Source organism: Myotis yumanensis, unplaced genomic scaffold (genome assembly GCF_028538775.1).
Source record: "Myotis yumanensis isolate MYYU_CA2020_CCGP unplaced genomic scaffold, mMyoYum1.0.hap1 SCAF_12, whole genome shotgun sequence".
Classification (NCBI taxonomy): domain Eukaryota; kingdom Metazoa; phylum Chordata; class Mammalia; order Chiroptera; family Vespertilionidae; genus Myotis; species Myotis yumanensis.
In genome coordinates, this window is record NW_027223763.1 from 9,428,150 (window position 1) to 9,451,324 (window position 23,175).

Below are 23,175 nucleotides of genomic sequence, written 5' to 3' on the forward strand. Positions count from 1 at the left end.
CCGGAGTCAGGGGGAGACTCAGTGTGCACCCTGGAAAAGATATAAAAATATAAAGGGGGTTGGAAAAGGCAAAGCTGATGTGCCCTTCATCTGGCTGACCCAATAGTTACATCTGACGCAATCACAGCACATGGTCAAACCCAGAGTCTGCCAGTGGCTGGGATTTGTCACTCGATCACAAGTGTAGATGATGGAACCACACGCCCCAGTCAAGATGCAGACCTCTTTCACAGAAAAGATCTCCCTCGATACTTTTTTATAGTCACATCCACCCTCCACCCCCACCATCCCCAAGCCCTGAATCTTCTCCCCATCGACATAATTTTGTCATTTTAAGAATGATATGTAAATGGAGCCATGCAGTACGTGACCTCATGTGATTGTCCCTCTTCACTCGTCATCATGACCTGGAGATCCACTCAAGCTGTGTCTATCGATAGTTCCACCCCGTCTCTTTCCCAGGCGTGTTCCGTTCCGTGGTGGGGGCGTACAACAGGTGGTTTCACTATTCACTTGTTGGGGGACAGTTTGGTCGTTTCTGGTTCTTGGCTATTACATACGAAGCTGCCATGAACAATGGAGTGGCGAGTTTTGTGTGGACACAGTTTTCATCTCTCTGGGGAAAATGTCCAGGAGTGCGATTGCTGAGTGGTATGGTAAGTAGAGGTTTAATGTTGAAGAAACTGCCAGAGTCGCTGTATCATCAGAGACCCAGCTCTCTGCAGCCTGGCCAGCATGTGAAGTTGCCCTCCTGTTTTATTTTAGCTGTTCTAATCGGTGCGAGTTGAAAGCTCTTCCGGGTCTTAATTTGCATTTTCCTCATGGCCAGTGATAGTGGACATCTTTTCATTTATTTGCCATCTGTCTTTCCTCTATGGTGAAATGTCTCTTCATGTCTTTTGCCCATTTTCCAATTAGAGTGTTTGCTTTTTCACTGTTGAGTTCGAGTGCACTTCATATATTTATTCTACATAGGAATCCTTTGTCAGCTATGTGATTTGCAAATCATTTCTCTCCATCTGTAGCTTGTCTCTTCATCCTCCTAATGTATCTCTTGCAAAGTAAATGCTTTTCAATTTTGATCAGGTCCAATTTATTATTTTTTTATTTTACAGATCATGTATTTGGTGTTATGTCTAACGACTTTTTACCAATCCTTGGGTACTAAAAATTTTCTCCTGTGTTCTTCTAACAGTTTTATAGTTTTCCATTTAAGTCTATGGACCCTTTTGAGTTAATTCTTGTGTAAGATTGTGAGGTTTAGGTTCTTTTTTTTTTTTTTTTTTTGCATAAAGATATCCAATTGCTCTAGCATCATTTGTTGAAAAGACTGTCCTTCATCCATTGAATTGTTTTTTAAAGCCAGCTTTATTGAGATGTAACCACAAAGCATACAATTTACCTGTTTAAAGTATACAACTCAATGGCTTTTAGTATAGTAACAAAATTGTACAACCCTTACCACAATCAATTTTAGAACATTTTCACCATCTCCTAAAATACCTCCATACCTATTAGTAATCACTCCCTTCTCTATACCCCAACCTTCCCATCCTTGGGCAACGATTAATCTACTTTTCTGTCTTAGATTTGCCTATAGTGGGCATTCCATGTAAATGGAATCATAATAAAATATGTGGTCTTTTGTGTCTGGCTTCTTGCACTTGGCCTAATGTTTTCACCATGTTGTAGCATGTGTCAGTACTTCATTTTTTTTATTGCCTGATAACATTCCATTGTATGTATCCTATTTCAGTACCACTTAGTATACCACATTTTATTCATCCAATACATTAGTTGATGGGTATTTGTGTTGTTTCTACCTTGGGGCTATTATGAATAATGTTATGAATATTCATGTACAAGCTTTTGTGTGAACATATATTTTCATTTCTCTTGGGTATTTACTCAGGTGTGGAATTTCTGAGTCATAAACAGACTCTGTTTCCCTTTTTGGGGAGCTGCCAAACCACACCATTTGACATTCAGTGTGTGAGGATTCTAGTCTCTCCGCATCTTTGCCAATACTTGTTATAATGTCTTTCTTTTTCATCATATTCATCGTAGTGCGTGTAAAGTGTTATTGAATTGCTTTTGAACCTTTGTCCAAAAACAGTAGACATACTTGTATGGGTCTATTTCTAGATTCTCTATTCCACAGATCTATGTTTCTATTCCTCTACCAAAGTCTCACAGTCTTGATTATTGTAGCTGTAGAATAAGTCTTAAAATTAGGTAGAGTGATTCTTCCCACTTTATTCTTTTTTAAAAAATTGTTTTAACCATTGTAGTTTTTTAGCTTTTCTGTGTAAATTTTAGAATAATCTTGCCTAACTGGCAGGAAGTCTTTCTGAGGTCTTGACACTAAATCCCATTGTGTTGGGATAATCTTGCCTAATCTACAGAGTCCTGATAGTAATTGCATTGTAGTTCAATTTGTGGAGAACTGCTATCTTTACTATGCTGAGTCTTGCATTCATGAGCATGGTATGTCTTTCCATTTGTTTAGATCTTTGAATCCTTTTACCAGCACTTTGCAGTTTTCCGCATGCAAGTTTTGTTTTGTTAGATTTACACCTAAGTATCTCTTTCTTTAGTGATTGTAAATGACATTCTATTTTTTAATTTCAGTTTCCACCTGTTCATTGCTAGCATAGAAATTCACTGGGTTTTTGTGCATTGATCTTGTAGCTTGTGACCTTGCTGAGCTCAATAATTGTAGAAGTTTTTTTTGTAGATGCCTGGAATTTTTCTATGTAATTAATCATGTCTTCTGCAAGTAGGTATAGTTTTAAGTTTTCCTTTCTGGTCTGTATGTCATTTATTTCCCTCTCTTGCCTTATTGGGCTTCCGTCTTTCATAAACAAGTGCTGTGTTAGCTGTTGGTTGTTTTCTAGATGCTATTTATTTATTTAGGAATTATTTTATTTACATAGCATGCTTATTTATATATTTATATTTACATAAACATTTACACAGGAAATTTCCTTTTTATTATAGGATGATGCCCTTGATTCCTAATTTTCTGACAATTTTTATCATAAGTGGGTGTTGAATTATTTTTCAAAATATATTTTTATTGATTTCAGAGAGGAAGGGAGAGGGAGAGATGGAAACATCAATGATGAGAGAGAATTATTCTCAGCTGCCTCCTGCACACCCCCCACTGGGGATTGAGCCTGCAATCAGGGCATGTGCCCTGACCAGGTCGACACTCAACCACTGAGCCATTGCCAGCCAGGCGGGTGTTGAATTTTGTTAAATTCTTTTTTGTATCAATTAATATGGTCATAGGACTTTCTTGTTTAGCCTGTAAATATAGTGGGTTACATTTATTGATTTTCAAGTATTGAGCCAGTCTTGCATCCATGGAATCAGCTACCTTTGGGTAATGGTGTGTAATATTTTAATATGTTTCTGAATTCTATTTCCTAATATTTTTTTAGGAAGTTTTGCATCATTTACATGAGGAATATTAGTCTATAGTTTGGTGGGGTGTTTGTGTGTGTTTTTAAAAATATATCCTCACCTGAGGATATTTTTCCATTGATTTTTAGAGAGAGTGGAGGAGAGAGGGAAAGACAGAGAGTAACATCAATGTGAGAGAAACACATCGATTGGTTGCCTCCTACATGTGCCCAGACCAGGGCCCGAGCCTGGGAGGAGCGTGCAACTGAAGTACGTGCCCTTGACCAGAATTGAACCCAGAACGCTTAGGTCCACAGGCCGATGCTCTATCCACTGAGCCAAACCAGCTAGGGTCAGTCTATAGTTTTTCTGTGCTTTGTTTGATTTCAGTATCAAGGTAATACTGCTTCCTAAAATGAATGGGAAAGTGCTCCCTCTTCTATTTTCTGGAAGAGATTGTGTAGAATTGGTGTTAAAATTTTCTTTCAGATGCAAGTGTATTTTAAGCCTCTGTTTGAAACTTGTCTGCTAATATTCCATTGGCCAAAACAAGTCACATGGCTATGCCCAAGCTCAGGGGCGGAAAGGATGGTCTACCTCCAACAGGCAGAACTACAAGCTCACAAGGCACCTGGCACGGGTGCTGGAGGGGTGAACAGAGGCACCAAGGAGGGAATCACAGCGGCCTTGGGAGCTCACCTCTGGGGTGGATTTCACCCAAACGATGCTCTTCACTGCAAGCACCCACCAACTAGGGCGAGCTGGGCCCTCCTGGAACCCATGTCTGCCTGATTGCACCCCCCAATGTACAAATGGCACAAGAGTTTCCTTACAGAACAAGTAGTGATTAAATTCCCAGACTCCGAGTTTAAAAAATAGGATTTATTCTACTCAATTGCTTGATTCCCATTTTCCCGACCATTTCATTCACCAGCCTTCCTGTGGGTGACCACTGTGTTTGTGCCCATGAGAGATTCAGAGAAGGATAGACTCTGGCCCCTGAAGGCCTCTGCAGCTGCATTATCCCCACGCTCATCTCTGCCCGGTCCCGCCTCACCCTGCCTAAGCTAGACTCATTTGTACCCCGGAGCCTTTGCACATCCCTCTGGAACTTCCTGTCACTTCTTCACCGGCCCATCCCCTCTTTAACCTTTGAGACTCAGCTCAGGGGCTGTGTCCTCAAAAACCCTCTGCTGCTGTCCCACGTCTGGAGGAGGGGCCTTTCCTGGCTGTCCCAGCTCCGTGCTCAGGTGACTCGGCCCTGGAGTTGCCTCTTCACTTGTCTGCTTCTGCCCTGGACTGTGAGCCCCTCAGTGGCTGACACTGTGTGGCCATCTGGGCCCTCAGCACGGAAGGCTGACGTTGGCACTCACAGCAGAGCCTCTGGGTTCTGCCCAGTGTGTCTCTGGTGAGCAGCCCCCTCCTGAGGCCTGGAGGGAAGGGCCTGTTGCAGGTGCCTCTCCATCCTCACCTGCCCTCAGCTCCTCCCCCAGGGCTGTGACTACTCCTTAGAGAGGAGCCTCGGAGGAGGCCCTGGCAGTAAAGGTGGCCATGGGACCCGCCCAGGCAAGGTGTGGTTTTGAAGGTCACAACTCCTTGCCTGGCGTTCAGGGCCCTGCTCCCTGAGCCCGAGCTCCCCCCGAAGGCTCCCTGTGTACTACCAAAGAGGCTTCCCACAGCCTCTCCTTGTTCTGTTTGGCCGCATCCCTCATCCCTTTGCTGCTGCTGTTCGTGCCTCCTGGGATGCCTTTCCTTGTTTCTCTTTGCTTTGCTGATTACAGCCTGTTCTCCTAGGCCCTTCCTCCTGACCCGCCACAGGCCGAGTCTGAAAGCCTGCACCCAGGCGCTGCCTTCAGGGAATTACAGCCAGCCTCGAATTTTCCACTAAATGTTTTGCGGGTGTGAGTTTGGATTCTCCCCTGAGGATGACCTGGAAGCTGGCCAAGCTGGACTTCCTCCATAGTAGTGGCCAGGAAGACTGGAGCAGCTCCTGACCCCTGGAGCCAGATAAGCAGCTGGACCCCAACAGCCCCGGGCAGGGGAGGGGGCGGCTATTTTTAGAGGCTGGTTCCCAGCAGGCCTGGCCTGGTTCGGGCCTGGAGGGAGAACAATGGGCCATTGAGCCTGCTCCAGCCCTGCACCCTGGGAGGCCTGCTGGAGGGCAATGACAATGTGTGTGTGTTGGGGACCGGGGCTAGTGCTCAGAGGCAGGGGGGCCGAGGCGGCCTGCCCCCATGCCCACCAGCAGGAAAAGCTCCCGTCTGGAGCCCTTTGTCAGACTTCCTGTGGGGCCAGGTGCTGGGATTCCAGAAGCCTGTCTTCATTCGCAGCAGCACCACCACCATTTCTCGAGCCCTTTCCGTGGGCCCGACACCGTGCTAAACACCGCATGTCTGTCTCATACTTGTCAGCCTCATTGTACAGATGTGGAAACTGAGGCCCCGGCTCAGAGAGGGCAGTAACTTGCTCACACACAACAAACAAGAGGAGCCATCGGGATTCAAACCCACGTCCTCTCTGTCTCCTTCCAAGCCCAGCCTTCCCCTCTCAGGTCCTCCCTGGGTCCCGTGGGCTTTGGTCTCTCCTCCCTAACGGCTCTGACTCCGTGCATGACCTTGGACACGTTATTTGCCTTCCCCGTGCCTGCTGGGCTTTGGTTCACTCATCTGTAAAAGGCAGGGGAGCCTGTCTCTCAGGGCTGTTGAGGGTGGAACCAGAGGCCAGGTGGGGAGGGGTGAGGCGTAGGGGTGGGGAGGAGGATATGTGCTGTCAGTTTCCCCCTTTCCAGCATGTGATGGTTTAAAGAGCCAATGAACCAAAATTCTGTTTGTCCCGGAAGGTGATGGTCCAGGCACTGAATATTGTCTGAGCCTCTTGGGGTGTGGTGGGTCCGAGGCTGAGAGGAATGGACGGGTCAGATCTGTCCAGTGCCTTCTGGGATTCACAGTCTGAAAGGGGAGACAGGCCCACGAACAGGCGCTGCGGCTCCATGGAAGAGACGCACACGAACACCTGTGTTTGTTCCCTGGTGGCCACAGACGAGGTGGCTTAAATACAGAAATGTATTCTTTCACGGCTCTGGAGGCTGGAGGTCCACGGTGTGGGCGGGGTTTTTCTCCTGAGTTCTCGCTCCTTGGCTTTCAGGTGGCCTCTGTGTCCCATGTCTTCACATCGTCTTCTCTTCATGTGCATCTGTGTCTGAATTTCCTCTCAAAAGGACACCAGTCCTGTTGGATTCAGCCGCCCCCACCTCACCTCTTTAATGACCGTGTTTTAATGTAACTACCTCTTTAGAGGCCCCAATGCCGTCACATTCTGAAGTTCTGGGGGTTAGGACCTCGATGTAGGACTCTGGGGGGACACGGCTCCATCCAGAGCGAAGGCTATTGGCTATTTAAAATAGCGGACAGCCTCTGCGCTTGCCTAGAGGCAGAGACTGGATCTGTCTCCACGGAGTCAGCCAGGCACAGTTCTCCACCAGAACATGAGGTGGGGAGGGACTCTGAGAGGGGAGAGGCGGGGTTTTCAGAACACTCCCAGAGGGCCCCCCCTCCCCCAACACACACACACACACACACACACACACACACACAGCTAGTGAGAGACTATCTGGGTGAGGGATGGTTGGCAAATTTCTAAGAATCACTCTGACTCTGAACACCAACTTGTTTTGTGCTCAGCCCTGGAACTGCTCTCTGCCCTCTCCAGGACAGCAGTAGACTCTGTTCTCCAAACCAATTCTGCATTGCAAGGCCTTTGAGGGGGGTGGGGGGGGGGGGGAGAGTGTTTCCAAATGGAACCAGTGGGCCCCTGGGGCAGAGGACAGGCTAGGGGTTGAGAGCAAGGAGGGCCGATGGGCAGACATAAGTCCCACTGAAATCCACGGGGCCTGGGGGCAGACATGTCAGGCTTGTGGTGGGACTGGAGTTCTCATCCAGACAGGACAGCAATGACAGGAGGGTTTGAGACACCAGGCAGCCATACTTGGGAAGACGGTGCCGACACTGGCCTGAAGGGGGGGTATCAAGGCAGGCTTCCTGGAGGAGGTAAAAGTTAAGGTGTGAGTCAGAGATGCCAGAGGAGACAATGGCATTCCAAGCAAAGGATCCTTCGAGGGCAGAAGCCTGGAGTCTCTGCAGACTGGCCCACAGCTTGCTGACCAGTCTCCTGTGTGCCAGGCCCCAAGTTTAGCTCTTCCCACAGGTCATGAAAACACGTGGTCTTGGGTAAACATAAGCCCCACTGGCCATAGCTGGTGTGAGGGGTGCAAGGTATAGAGGTGCAGGAGAGAGCATGGGGCACGCTGGCCAGACCAAGAGGTGAACTGGAGTGCTCAGGCGCAGACTAAGGACTTTATGCCTAAGGAGTGGAGCCGGGAGTAGGGGAGGCCCAGGTGTGATGTCCCCAGGGAGGGAAGTGCCTAATGGCGTTTCCCGGTGTTGGGCAGACATGGAGCAATGGGACCACAGAACCGTGAGGCAGGTGGGAGGTCACGGAGACTCCAGGCCAGGCGGTTGGTGTGGCTGCCGGTGGCATCTTAACGAATGGTCCTCATGTTCTAGGCCAGGCGTGGGCAAACTTTTTGACTCGAGGGCCACAATGGGTTCTTAAACTGGACCGGAGGGCCGGAACAAAAGCATGGATGGAGTGTTTGTGTGAACTAATATAAATTCAAAGTAAACATCATTATATAAAAGGGTACGGTCTTTTTTTTTTTTTTTAGTTTTATTCATTTCAAACTGCCGGATCCGGCCCTCGGGGCCATAGTTTGCCCACGGCTGTTCTAGGGAGTGCTTGGTGATGGCTTTCCAAGAACTGCTGTTACTTTCTGCCCTGCAGCTTCTGTGGGGGCAGGAGGGGAGGGGCCTAGGGACAGTCGAGCCCTGCTTGTCACTTGTGCTGACTAGGACACACATCCATCAAGCGCCTCCCCGTGCCAGGCCTGTGCCAAGTACTTCGCACACCCACATGTGGTGCCCCGCTGTCCCAGGAGGCAGCTGTAGTCATCCCCACTCACAGAGGAGGCTCAGGGAAGGAGCAAAACCTGTCTCCGGGCTGGGAAGGCCTCGAACCTGCACTTTGCTGCCAGAAAAGCCCATCTCCCAAGAAGCTCCCCTTGGCATAGGCTGGGCTGCCTCCGTTTCCAAGAAGCAGGGGGTGAGCTTCTAGCAGCCTTGCTGCCTGGGGAGAGAGGGGTGACCTGGGTAAGAGGGTGCCCGGCTGAGCTGGGCAGGAGAAAGACCCATATCCCTGCTGTGTTCTGTTCCATCCACTGCCCGCCCGCCTGGCTCCCCCTCTGATAAAATGAGGCAGCGGTGCCCCCTTAGTGAGGGGGTGTAGGAGGGAAGTGAGGCCGTGTCTGCAGATGGCCAGGCCCCCGAGTGCCAGCTCTGGGCGCCGCGGTGGGGACTGCTGTGGTCTTTGCTGTTGGCACCGTCTTGCCACTTCTTGGTTTGCTGGCTCTTCAGCACTGTGACAGCCGCCCTGGGGAGGCAGAAGGGGCTCCTGTGGGTAACGCTGGGCCACATGCTCTTCTGAGCTTCCTCTCTGTCACCTGCAGCTCTTTGGGCTGGGGATTTGAGGCCTGGGTGTCATCACAGGCAAAGTCCAGTTCTGACGTCAGGGGCGAGGTCTGGGGGCCAGCAGGTTCAGGCAGCGGCCCCTTCCCCTTCCGCTGCCTTCTGTGTCTGTTGTGATGTCCCCAACAGTTTGCCCTGGAAAGATCTCAGATGGGTGCCACTTTGAAGAGCCTGCCAGGGGAAGAAGGGACCCCTGCCCGACACGGCCTCCCTTCCAGACTTACACAGCATGCATCAACTATCCACAATGCACACAGCACGCATCAACTATCCACAATGCACACAGCACGCATCAAACACACACAACACACATACACACCCCACCCTATACAGACACCTCAGACACATCTCACACATGCACACAAACCATACCACATACACACAATACACATAAACATGCAAACACACAACACACAGACTCCACACACGCAGATCATATTCACACACATCATACAGCTTTTCCACACAGGCAGATCATATTTACACACATCATACAGCTTCACACACACACACACACACACACCAGCAGAACTCTGGTCCATTTAGCATCTTTTAGATGGAGAAAATGCATTTCAGCAAAAGCTCTAGGTGTTCAGTGATGTTCTAGAATCTAGAATCAGTGGTTCTCAACCTTCCTAACGTCGTGACCCTTTAATACAGTTCCTCATGTTGTGGTGACCCCCAATTTCATTGTTACAAATTGAACATAATTAAAGCATAGTGATTAATCACAAAACGATATGTAATTATATATGTGTTTTCCGATGGTCTTAGGCGACCCCCGTGAAAGGGTCGTTCAACCCCTGTGAAAGGGTCGTTGGACCCCCGTGAAAGGGTTGTTCGACCCCCAAAAGGGTCGTGACCCACAGGTTGAGAACCACTGCTCTAGATGATTTGGTATTTTGTTCATCCCAATAATAACTACAGACAATTACAAACCAGCCTTTCAAAGATGCATCAAACACATTCTTTATTCTGCCCCCAGACAGCATCCAGGTCTTGTGGATGCAGGCCCCCCAGTGGGATTGCTGCGCACCTCAGACTCTGGGTGCAGGAGTGGGGACGGGGTTCAGTCCGCCTTGCTCCTCCTTGTCTTTCAGCCAGTGCAGGGCTGCCCTCGTGCAGGCCCCTGGCCCCGTGCGTGAGTCTGAGCCCTGCAGCGAGAGTGTGCATCTGTTCTCCTTTGTGTGTCGGGGAGGGAGGCAGACGCTGGGCCGGGCAGCCTTCCTGCCGTTTCTATGAGCTCATAAACCGCTGTCCCGCGGATCCTCCAGCAGAGAAACTTCCCCGCCAGCTCCACCCAGAAGGGAGAGCAGATGGAAAATTGGAGCGAGCCCTCATCTTGGGTCAGGAAAAAAATATTCTTTTTTTCCCCTTTCTCTCTAAAAATATGCTCAGGCCTTTTTTGAGCCTCGGTGCAATAAAAACCAGCTGTGGCTCAGAACAGCCCCTGCAGCCTTTGCCCAGGGAGAAGGCAAATAAAAACAGCCCTGGAGGCGGAGTCAGTGCTGTGTCCAGGCGCTGGGCCCAGGCTCCAGCTACCTCCGACCTGGATCTGTGTCCCAGATGGGCACCACCAAACAGTCTGTTTATCCTGGCGAGGGCTCAGGGCACCAGGCGTCACACAGGCCTTGCTCTTTTAATTCCTGGTGCTGAGGAGGACAAGACGACAAGGGGTGGGTGTGATGTGGACTCTGCTCCCACATACCGCCCCATCTCCTGGGGCAGGCAGATGGGCACTCGAGGTACCCAGAGCCAACCCCAGGGAGTGTTCCGGTAGCCTAGAGGAGGGAGGGGCCAGGTCTGATTGGGGGGGGGGGCAGCGAGGCTTCTTAGAGCAGGTGACCATTCAAGGATGGAGACAAGGAAGGGGACCAGCTCCAACAAAAGTTTGGATTTGGGGACAATAGTGGTTACTGTGTGGTGATCAAAATGTAAGGCAAAGGTGGGGAGGGGCACAGGGAGCTCTCCTTGAATGCCTGGTGAGATGTTCAGTGGGTGATAGGGAGCCATGGAAGGTGCTTGAGCAGAGGAGGGACTTGTCTAGAGGCGGGTTGCTTGGAGGATATTTAGAGGGGAAGTCTGGTCACCTAATTGGAGCTGAGTTTTGTCAGGGGGTCCCTTAAAGAGGAAGCCACATCTTCTAACTGGACGTCCTGGTACCCGGGCCCATCCCCACGGCACAAGACCCTCGGAGGAGAGTGGAGAGGTGATAGGGCTTTGGAGTGGAGTCAGGAGATCCGGCTTCTATTGCTGACTCTGCTGTGGACCCGTGTGACCCCGAAGAGATCACTGTCCTTCCTAGGCCTCTACTTTCCCACCTGCAAAAAGGGACCGTGGGGTGTTTAACTGTCCCTGGAGGATTGGTGCCGCGCAGGCTCATGGTGGACAGACGGGGAAGAAGATGGACCCCAGAGAGGGTATTTGCCCTTTTGTGTTTGGCTTATGTCACTGAGCATAATGTCCTCAAGGTTCATCCATGTTGTGGCATTGTCAGAGTCTCCTTTCTTTTCAGGACTGAACGACATTCCATTGCATGTATACACCAGGTTGTGCTTATCCACTATCTATTAACAGGTGCCTGGGTTATTGTAAATAATGCTGCTATGAACATGGGTATTATTTTCTGTTTCTTGTTATAGCGGCCATCCTAGTGGGTGTGAGGTGCTATCTCATTGTGGTCTTGATGTGCATTTCCCTCATGATTAGTGATGTAGACTAGAGCATCTGTTCATGTGCTCTTGGGGCATTTGAATGCCATTTTGAGCAGAGTGGCTTCTCTCCTCTCCTTCCAGCCCTTAGCCCTGGGCTCCCCTTGGGCACCTGCAGCCCAGAGGCCCCCTGAGACCTAAGCTGGAAGCATCACAGGATCGTGGGCTCCCCAGTGGGAGGGGTCCTAGCAATCCCAGGTCCGGCCTCTCATTGGAGAGCTGGGAGGATGCAGTCCAGAGACCTTAACTAACTTGTCCAGGGTTGCCCTGAGTGCGGGAAGGTGCTGGACCCTGGTGCTGCTGGCGGTTGGCACACTCCGAGCTTCGAGCCCTTTCTTCCCGCCCCTTCCCTGGAGCTCTGATTGCAACCACCCACTTGCATTTTTACAAAGTGATGTCATCTGCAGATAATGGTTTCTCCGTTCCTGGTGGAGCAGGAGTTCCAGATATTGCGCTTTGGGGGAGGGACCCAGTAGAGCTGATTGCCCACTCCTCAGGCATGGGGGGGGGGCTGGGTAGACCCCCACCCCTGACGGCGGCATCTGAGGTGCAGAAGGCAGGCCCACTGTCTCAGGCCTCCTGGTCTCGGCAGCCCCGAATGACCAGAACTGCGAGGGTCCCTGAGAGGAGCCTCTCTCTGTCTTCCTTGTGCAGATGGGATCTGAGGCTCAGAGAGAGCAGGGCCTTGCCCAAGCTCACACAGCATTTAAGGCAAAACCTGCACTCACACCCAGACTCCTGACATCCTGGGCCACCTGCCCATAGTTCAGGGTCATCGTTCCGGCGTTCTGGGAAGAGGGGTTTTGTGGTGAGGGCTGTCCTGTGCATGGAAGGATGTTTACAGCATCCCTGGCCTCCACTCACTAGATGCCAGCAGCACCTCTCCTGACTTGTGACAACCAAAACCGTGTCCAGCTATCGCCACATGTGCCCTCACGCCCTAGGAGAGAGCAAAATTGTTCCCCCTGAGACCCACTGCCACAGTAGGAGATCCAGGCAGCAATCACATACCCCCCATTTTTAGGCGTATTTTGGGGTGGGGGTAATAGGAGAGTCTGGGGAAAAATTCTTTCTTCCCAGCAAGAAAGTAACTCTCTGTTTTTCTGAGGCCTCAGCCACAGCTGTTGGCAGGAGAGTGTTCTTTCTTTCTTTCTTTCTTTCTTTCTTTCTTTCTTTCTTTCTTTCTTTCTTTCTTTCTTTCTTTCTCTCTTTCTCTCTTTCTCTCTTTCTCTCTTTCTCTCTTTCTTTCTTTCTTTTTCTTTCTTGTTCTTGAATCCAAAGCCCGAGGACACAGCTGCATGTCCCACACCTTCAGGATGAAGAGGCAGCCCTGGAGGGGACTGTGAGGGGTCCTGGACCTCCTCCTGGCTAGGAACACTGCTTCCTCTGACCACTTTTCTTGGAGCCAATCTGCCGATTTCTTTTCTCGGGGAAATGAAAATAAGTACCGGCTTTTGTAATCCCATCCCCAATCCCATCTGGAAAGTTCAGGCTCATGCAGCTTGGCAGCCGGGTCTGGAGGGCTGGGTCTGGCGGGCCCTGGAGTCATGGGCACTCAAACATCGGACATCGGAACAGGCTCAGCATTTCCTTTCCGGTTACAAGGTTCCCTGGAATGTGAGCAGCCCCAGGGGGTGGAGGGGGGGTGGGGGTAGCCGTGGGCAGCGGAATTCGGTGGCAAGAAGCCCTGGTCAGGCCAGAGGCCAGCTCAGTTCTGACTTGCTGTGTGACTTTGAGTCATTGCTCTTTTCCTCTCTGGGCCTCAATCTTTCCATCTGTGAAGTGGGGGGAGTGGTGTTTCATGGGCCGCATGCATCAGAATCACTTAAGGGATGTGTTTTTTAATGTGTATTTGTGATGCCTTCCCCAGACGTCTGAAAGGCTTCCTGAGCCTCCAAATGGTTTTGGTGACTTAACTCTTGGGACCCACCACCCCAAGGACCCGGATTTTTCCCTCCAGGCCTCAAGTTGGGACACCCTTTCCCCCTCATAACCCGTGTGCGGGGCTCCCCTGAGGCAAGAGGGTGAATTATGTGGTGGTGGGTTGGGATTGAGCTTTGCTCCTGAAAATTATCTGCTATCGAGCCCTTGGCAAGATCCCTGAGGTCCTCAATCCAAATGAAGTCATTGTTAAAGCATTTTATTCCTGCCACGGGGAAATTCTAGCTGCTGGTTACAGAGTTCGGTTTCAAAATTGTGCCATTTATTATTCGGGTTGGATTGGCTTGTAAAGCCTTGTGTAGTCATCCATCATTTATAACTGCATTATTCCACAAGAATGCGTTTTCCAGATGAGGCTATTCCTTCTGTGAAGGACTAGAAAATGTTTCTTTTTATAGGAAATGCAAGTCTATCACAATGTGTTCCCTATTTATGTCATCCTAAATGGAGTTCAGGGAACATAATTTTACTCATTCAAAGAATGGGCTGTCGCTATGAGCCTCCACTCTTGTATGTGGGGTGCTTTTGGGGACTCCCAAGCTGTATGGTCCCTGTCCTGGTGTGTGCTTTTTCCAGCTTCGTTTGCTTTTATTTTTACGTGAAATATTTCTTCTTCACAGCATGTCAGCAGTTAACTTCTTACCACCGTCATGGCCATGCCCTGTAGTGGAAAACCAAGAACGCAACGGTGTTAGAACTGTTCATATTATGCGAGTTAATAGAGAACGAATGAGAAGATTCTCTGATGAGTTAAGAACATGAGTTTTTCATTTCTATTTGGTAGCTGGGAGTAAGTGGAGGGTAGTTCTTTTCTTTCTCATTTTAAGCTCGGTTCCAGATGCCTCTGATAGCTTTCGGGAAAATGAGGGGATTCTATAGGTAAATTTTTCCATGTAACCAACTTGCATTCCAGGTGTGTTCGTTTTGTTTCTGAACTAGAGATGCCTCCATTTCCTCCTCACACACCCTGTTCTTGGAGAAGCAGCTCTGCGCATAGCCCGTGACACAGCACCTGGCTCTCTGGCCACCTGACCTCACCTTTTCAGAGCTGGAAAAGGTTACCTGTGTGTGTGTGTGTGTGTGAGCGGGGGGGCGGGGGGGGGGGGGGGGGGTCGGCGGCGGGTTGCTGTATTTGCAGGCCATGAGACTCAGGGCTGAGACTAACATGTGAAGCTGCCCTCATGGATCATAGACAAGCCCAGAAGCCAGGCTGTGGGGCCTCCCTGAGCAGAGATGTGTGTGTGTGTGTGTGTGTGTGTGTGTGAGAGAGAGAGAGAGAGAGAGAGAGAGAGAGAGAGAGAGAGAGGGCGGGGGAGAGAGAGAGAGAAAGCGCCGGGGAAGAACAAGGATCCAAGCTCACAGAAAATCAGGACAAGGAGAGCCCTGAAGGAGCCCAGAAGAGGAAACTGAGGCTCAGAGAGGTGAGGTTACTTGTCCCAGGTCACACAGCAAGTTAGGAGCGGGTCTCAAATCTGCTCCAGAGCCCAGGCTCCTTGCTCTAAAGAGCGCAGGTGCCAAGTTCTGGAGCCAGGGGTAGGCTGAGGCGGTGGGTGGGTACAAGTGGAATCATTCAGTGGGAAGAGACCTGGCCTGACTCCACAACCATGGACTCCTTTCTGGGCCTCAGCTTCCTCGCTCCAAAGGAGGGTTGGCCTGGATGTTCCCTGCATTCTCAGAGAGCTCTGTGAGCCGAGATGAGGCCGGGTGCTGGGGCCTGAAGCAGGAGGACCTAGTTGCAGTAGCTGACCGTCCACCCAGGGCCCAGATTCCAAGTGGCAGGACAGTAAACGCATGGACTCTGGGGCTGGACTGCGGGTTTCAAATCCCCCTGCTCCACCCACTACTCCATGGAGGCTCAAGCAGATTAAATGAATGACTTCAGCCTTGGTTTCCTCATCTATAAAATGGGGATAATAATAGTATCTGCCCAGTCGTAGGGATGAAATAAGTGAATCTGTATAAAGTCAGAGCAGCGCCTGGATGATCAATGCTCAATGCATGTCCATTTTTGCCTCCACCGCCCACGCCTGTGGTACCCCTCAGGGGTGAGGAGGTTTAAGCTTCCAGTCCTGCTGGCTCCTCCCAAGGAGGTGGCAGCCCTGCCATCCAGCAGCTGGGCCTATGGGCCTGCTTCCTGGGCAGAGTGAGTCCGTGAACACTCAGGCGTGACACATGGCCTGGTCATCCGCACCTCGACCACAGGCGGCCAGTTCTGGGCTAAAAATACCACTTTTATGAATGGAGCCAGAGAGGGCCGTTCTGGGACCGCAATTAGTGTTTGTGTTAAAACCGAGTCTCTGGCTCTCCACGCCTTCACCCCTGCCCTTAAGCCCACCCCTTCTGTGCTGCTGCTTCGGGGAGACTCACTCAGGGTTGGGGGGATTGTATGCAGTGGGGGAGGCCCTGGGGGGGGGGGGTCCGGAGTGGACCGATGGCTCCTCCCACAAAAAAGGAGCCAGCAGCCTGACTCCCAATTCCCCTACAGTGCTGAGAAGTAGGAATAACCATCTCCCTTCATTTGGAGGAAATGGAAGTTTCCAGAAGTTCACAGCCAGGGGGTATGTAGTCAAATTTGGGCTCTGGATCGGTGCCCCACTCCAAACTCTCTTCTCCTGCACCTGCTGCTGCCATGGGACTGCGCCCCCCCCCCCCGCCCCCGGGGAGGGATGCTGACGGGCCTGGGGGGCTGGCTGGCACAGGCTTTCTCCTCTCCCTGAGTCCCTGAGGTGTAGTCTCACATGAGGATCAGGGATGGAAGGGTCCAGCTCAGGGAACAGCAGAACCAGACGTGAGGCCGAGCTGGAGATGCCTCAATGGGGGCCGAGGTGAAGGGCCGAGCCTGGAGTGGGCAGACGGAGCAGCAGGTCCAAGACAGCGGAAGGCAAAGCAGGCAATGGTCTCGGGTGCCCACCAGCCTGCCGCCAGGTGGGGCCTCCAAGTGCCTTCCGCCCGCAGCAGGAGCCCAGGACTGCCGTTGTATAGTGTAATCATTGCTGCTTTAACCCATTCATTCTTTTATTCACTCTTTCACTCATTCAACAGCCATCTACTAGGCCAGGCCTAGTCAAGGTACGTTTGCATGGGTGCTGAACAAAATCCGATCGCTGCCTTCCAGGGGCATCCAGCCTAGTGATTTAGGAAAGGATCGTGCAAAGTCTATCATCAGAAAAGCCGGGGAGTGTGATTAAGGAAAAGCACAGGCTGTACATGGAGAGATGTGTGCCATTCAGAGTGGGAGGCCAGGCAAAGGCTGAGGAGGGAAGTTAGCCAGGGCTGCAATGAGGCAGGGAAGAGCATTCCAGAGGGAGGGAACAGCATCGTGGAGCCCTTGAGTTGGAAAAAGGCTTTGCCTGTTTCAGGAACGAACAGAAGACCTGAGTGACTAGGTCAGTGGTTCTCAACCTTCCTAATGCCGAGACCCTTTAATACAGTTTCTCATGTTGTGGTGACCCCCAATTTCATTGTTACAAATTGAACATAATTAAAGCATAATGCTTCATCACAAAAACAATATGTAATTATATATGTGTTTTCCGATAGTCTTAGGCGACCCCTGTGAAAGGGTCATTTGACCCCCAAAGGGGTCGCGACCCACAGGATGAGAACCGCTGGACTAGGTGGATGCGAGGAGAGAGGGAAGAGAGGGTGAGGTGGAGGAGGGTGGACTGTGCTGACTGACAGCTAGCTTCAGGATGGCTAAATCTGTAGACAATTGTTTTCTTTCCAATGTGTCATTTTAAAAAGCAAAGGAGAGATGATGAGAATGAAGGAATTGGTGAGAGAGGATGTGTGAAGACAGTACGCAAACAAATAGATTCTTGCCCTCTATGTCCTTATACCAACCAGCCTGAGTCACCACCAGCTGCCCAGCCACTTCCATCACCTGCCATGTCTGTGGCCAACCTGAGCAGCTGACACAAGGGCCAGCACACACTGCCCTGCCTGATCCTTCCACTCTGGCCAGGGCCCCTGGACCAAAGGGGGGTTTTGACCTAAGAGCAGCCAGTCTTAGCAGGAAGTTGGCTAGGGGCCTGAGAAGTGGTATGGGGTAATAAAAAAACACACACACACAAATATTTGTTCTTTATCCCTGGTTCCTGGTACAGAGGTCCTAAATGTCTTGGACTTTATTTAGTGTTTTGCATGCTAATGAGATGACCGGTGGGGGCGGAGCACAGGCTAGATAGGTTCAGGAGGGGGACTGGCTGTCCCCACCCTGACTCCTGGGAGGGGAAAGAGGCAGGGCAGTGAAGTCAACCACCGTGGGCGAGAATGAAATCTATCATGCCTACATAATAAAGCTTCCATCAGAACCCCTCAACAACAGGGACTGGAGCCTTCTGGGTTGGTGACTCTATCTACCTGCTTGGGGTGAGGGGTGCCCACAGCTAGCCTGGAAACTGTGCCAACCATCCCACCTACCCACCTGCTGCCAGGTTTTGTTCTATGCATCTCTTCCATCGGGTTGCTTCTGAGTCGTATCCTTTACAATAAATCGCTAATAGTAAGTAAAGCCTGTTCCTGGGTTTTGGGAGTTGTTCTAGCAAATTATGGAAAATGAGGAGGGGGTTGTGAGAACCCCCAAATTCATAACTAGTCAGTCAGAAGTATAGGTGATCCTGGGGCTTGCAGGAAGTGGGGGCAGTCTTGTGGGACTGAGCCCCACACCTGTGGTGTCTGCTCTCTAACTCTGGGGGTCCATGTCACCATTGAATTGAATTAGTTGTCGGATACCCAGAGATGGGGTGTAAGACCTGTTTATGAACCTTACCCCTTCTCCATGCCCCTCGGGGCTACAAATCCTTCTCTAGGAGAGGACAGTGTTATCTGGGGCTCTGGCCCCCAAGTCCCACCCTCTCAGTTATTCCAAAGCACGCTGCCCTCAGAGAGCTCACAATCTAGCTGGGGAAAGACAACCAAGCAGTAAGGAGCCCCGGAAAGGAGTTAGCTGGGCGGTGGCACGGCCAGGTTCGACCCCTCTGGGAGGCCTGAGCACCTGCCCGGCCCCTACCTGCCTCTCCGCCTGCCAGCTGCACCCAGGTGACCTCCTGGGCTCCTGCTGCGGGCGGAAGACACTAGGAGGCCCCACTTGGCAGCAGGCTGGTGGGCACCAGAGACCATTACCTGCTTTGCCTTCCTCTGGCTTGGACCTGCCGTTCCGTCTGCCCACTCCAGGCTCGGCCCTTCACCAAGGGCCCCGTTGGGGCACCCTCACTCTTGCCAGGCCTCACCCCCACGCTCGCCAGGCCTCACCCCCACGCTGAGGGGTCCCTGGTGGGCCTGGGGGTGGGTTGGAGCTCTCGGTGCTGAGCCCAGGCCTGTCCTGGGGGCTCTCACACTGACCACTCCTCTACCCTCCCCGACCAGAGCTGAAGATCCCGGACAGCGCCAACGTGTGCTACGCCATGAACTCTGCCGCCAACTATGACTTTGTCCTGAAGAAACGGGCCCTCACCAAGGGGGCCAAGGTCCGGCATGGCGCCAGCTCCACTCTCCCCCGCATGAAGCAGAAGGGACTCAGGATTGCCAAGGGCATCTTCTAGCTGGTCCCTGGCGCTGCCCCGCCACAGGGCTGCCCCGCCACAGGGCTGCCCCGCCAGGCTCTGGCAGGCTGGGCAACCAAGCACTTACCGACGACAGCGGCCCAGGCCAGGCGGGCACCTTCTGCCCAGCCTGCCACCGGGCTGCCCGCCCCGACTCCAGTTTCTCCCTGGACCTCCTGCTGCCGGGATTGGCGCCTGCCTGTCGACAGGCTGACCTGGCCTCCCGGGGCCACTCGCCGCCTTAGGTGCCTTCCGTTCTCTGGAGCCAGAGGACGAGCCGACTTGGCCCAGGAGCGCTGCCACGGGGCACGGAGCCCTGCCCGCCACTGGGCACGCCCTCGCTACACCTCCCTCACCCCTTCCCAGGTGTGGGTCACTGCCACCTGTGCCCACGGGCAGCCCAGGGCACCCGCTCATCCCCTGGGTCTGACCACTGCAGTTCTCTCCTCGTGCCCACGGACACTATACAACGGCTTATATGTATGAGTGGGTTAGAAAAATTCAAACAACTTAAATGTTCAATAATAGCCAATTAAAAAATACATTTTAGCAATCTCTGATGGATTTTACATGGCCACTAAAATCACAATTTAAAAGCAGATTTATGCCCAACATCCTTAGTCATTAGGGAAATGCAAATCAAAACCACAATGAGATACTACTTCACACTCACTAGGATGGCTATATATATATATATATATGTATTTTTTTTTTTTTTAAGGAAAGGAAAATAACCAGTGTTGGTGAGGATGTGAAGAAATTGGGATCCTTGAACATTGCTGATGGGCATGTTAAATGGTGTGGCCATTATGGAAAACAGCCTGGCAGTTCCTCAAAAAGCTACCAGTAAACGTAGAAATATGTTACGACCCAGCAATTCCACTCCTAGATATATATCCGAGAGAAATGAAAACATTTGTCCACACAGAAACATAATGCTCATGGCACCATTATGCATGATAGCCAAAAATGGAAATGACTCACATATCAACCAGTTAGTGAATGGGTAAACAAAAGTGGTATGTCCATACAACGGGCTATTATTCATCCATAAAAAGGAAGTATGTTACATACCACAACATGTATGAACCTCAAAACATGCTAAGTGAAAGAAGCCAGACATGATTCCATTTATATGACCTTGCCAGGATGGCAAATCCATAGAGATAGAAAGTAGATTAGTCGTTCCCAGGAGGGCGGGTGGGAGAATTGGGACTGTTTATAGGTACCACTTTCTTTGGGGGATAATGAAGATGTTCTGGAATTAGTTAGTGGTGAAAGCTGTACGGCATAGTAAGTAAATATACTAAAAACCATGGAATTGTACACTTTCTTTTATTTTTCAATATATTTTTATTTTTTCAGAGAGGAAGGGAGAAGGAGAGAGAGAGATAGAAACATCAATGATGAGAGAGAATCATTGATCAGCTGCCTCCTGCAACCCCTACTGGGGATCAAGCCCACAATCCAGGCATGTGACCTTGACCAGAATCAAACCCAGAACTTTCAGTTCCCAGGCCGACGCTCGATCCACTGAGCCAAACCAGCGAGGGACAGAATTGTACACTTTTAAATGGTGAATTTTGTTATGTTAATTATATCTCAAAAAATTAATTAAAAGCATATTGAATGATAGAAGAGAGTGCTTGTGATTTATTAACGGGAAGACACAGGGTACAAAATCAAGCTACCATATGTACTATCATCTATACATGCCCTAATTTCTAAAAATTATTAGAGAGTAGCTACAGATATTAACCACAAACTCAGACATGTAAAAAATGTCATGTTTGTCTCTCTTTCTAAAATTACCTTAGATCTGACTCAGAGCCTGGCCCATTGGACCACAGGGCATTCAGTCTCAGTCACGTGGGGCTCCTTCCCTCTCCAGTTTGTCCACATCCGTCAGAGGTGGGGGGCCTTCACACGTCCTGAAATCTAGCAGCTCTGATGCTTTCTTGGGGCAGGTTGAGGGCTTGGGAGGTGCCTGGGGCTCAGCCTCCCTGACCATTCTCCGCCCCCCCCAGCCACGCCCTCCAGGCCCCGCCTCCATTCCGGATGAGGAGCCCCTCCTTCTCCCCCTTTCCTACTTTCTGGTCTTATAGCCGCAGCTCTCTACCCGCCCCTCTAGGACCCTTAGCACAGACTCCTCTGTGAGCCCGGATTTCCACAAGAGATGGAGGCAGGGATTCTCCTTAGGGAGATCTGCTTCAGCCTGAAGAGGTTCCTCACCCTCAACCGAGAAGGGGCCAGAGGCAATTTGGAGGGAACAAGAAAGGCACACACTATCTTTATAAATTACCCTGCCATCCACGTGGACAGAAAACAAGACATTGGTACAGCATTTGTCTCTGGGGATGGAATTATGGGTAATTTTCATTATTTTTCTTTATGCTTGTTTGACTTATTGATTTAATATTCTACCACTCACTCCCCCCCCCCCCCAAAAAAAATGCTTCCCATTCCACAATGCCAGGTCCTCTTCAGCCCTCCGCTCTTCCCTGGCCAGTTCCCGTCGGGCGGGTGGGGGTGTGGGAGTTAAAATGTTACTCTTCACACCTGTGTGGACCAGGTGGGCTTGGCTAACTCACTGAATACAGAATTTACAGGAAAGCGGCAGAGAACGCTGCGGGCCTTGAATAGAACACATGGAGGAAAGGCAAGGGAGAGAAGACTTGTGAGAATTTCTCTGAAAAAAGATTTCGTGGTGAGGGTAGGGCATGAAGGGGGTGGGGGCACGAGGGGGCTGCCACCTCTTTCACTTTGATGAACCACACGAAGGGAGCTTGACGCGTATTCCCAGAAGTTGGGACGCTGGGGCCCGGAGAAAGCTCAGGTGGCCTCCATCAGGGAGGAGGGAGGGGAGGGCTGAGTGTGGGAGGATGCACCCTCCATGCAGGGGGTGTTTCCTGGGGCGGATGTGGGTCAAGAGAGCTGACCTGCAGCCCTTCCAATACCTGCCCCACAGAACCTTCTGAAAGGGGGAGAAGTCTTCAGGGGGGAGTCTTTCTGGGGAGAAGTCTTTTTTTTTTTTAAATACGTTTTTATTGATTCTTTTTTAGAGAGAGAGGATGGAAGAGGCATAGAGAGACAGAAACATCGATGAGAGAGGAACATCATCCATCGGTGCCTCCTGCATGGCCCCCACTTGGGCATGGGCCCTGACCGGGAGTTGAACCTCTTGGTTCCTGGGTTGACAGTCAACCACTGAGCCACACTGGCTGGGCTGGGGAGAAGTCTTTATAGGGGTTCTGTGTGTGAAGATGAAGAGCAGCTGATGCACTGGGAGCCTCAGACCCCCCATAGAACTGCCCAAGGAAGGCAGCTGCAGGCTCAGAGAGCATCAGGCCAGCTCACCACAGCACCGCCCAGGTAAGAACTTTCCGTCAGTTCCATCCCCTCTCTTCCTTGGCTATTGCTCAGACCCCGGCAGCCTGAGGATGAGGTATGCAGTGGGGAGAGAAGAAGGTGACCACAGCCCCTATTTCTAGACTAGGAAATTCTGCCTGAGTCTGGGCATTCCCATTGGCTCAGGACTGTCATTACCTAAGACAAATGGCCAGAGTTGCCCGCTGAATCAAATTGCGTTTTTGATTAGATCACAGTGCGGCTTGCTGAACCTGCTGGTTCCAATAGCTGAATTTCAGTAGCCACTGTGAGCAGGCAGGGGGCTACTGCGACACTCAGAGCCTCATTTGGCCTCAGGACAATTTTCCATCATCCAGAGCAGTGGTTCTCCACCTTGGCTGCACATTAGAATCACCTAGGAATCTTTTTAAAATCCTGATTTCTGGGCCTCATGATTCCCAGGTGATTCTAATGTGCAGCCAAGGTGGAGAACCACTGGTCCAGAAGATCCTCCTATGATCCGGAGGGAGAAACTGAACCCAGAGTGCCTATCCTCGGTCACACAGCCACTGGCTGGTCTGTGGGCCTCTGTGAGGTACTGCCCCGCTGGGCAGGCCTGTCCCTCTGAGTCTCAGTCTTGTCATC

General features: G+C 51.0%; 1 long non-coding RNA gene across 1 annotated transcript; it reads left to right on the forward strand.

Moving 5' to 3' along the window:
* The first annotated feature begins 14,787 nt into the window (after window positions 1-14,787).
* LOC139020400 (uncharacterized) lies at window positions 14,788-20,768 on the forward strand. Its single transcript, XR_011473310.1, has 3 exons — window positions 14,788-15,060; window positions 16,125-16,197; window positions 19,007-20,768. It is a non-coding gene; the product is annotated as an uncharacterized lncRNA (long non-coding RNA).
* Window positions 20,769-23,175: the final 2,407 nt, after the last annotated feature.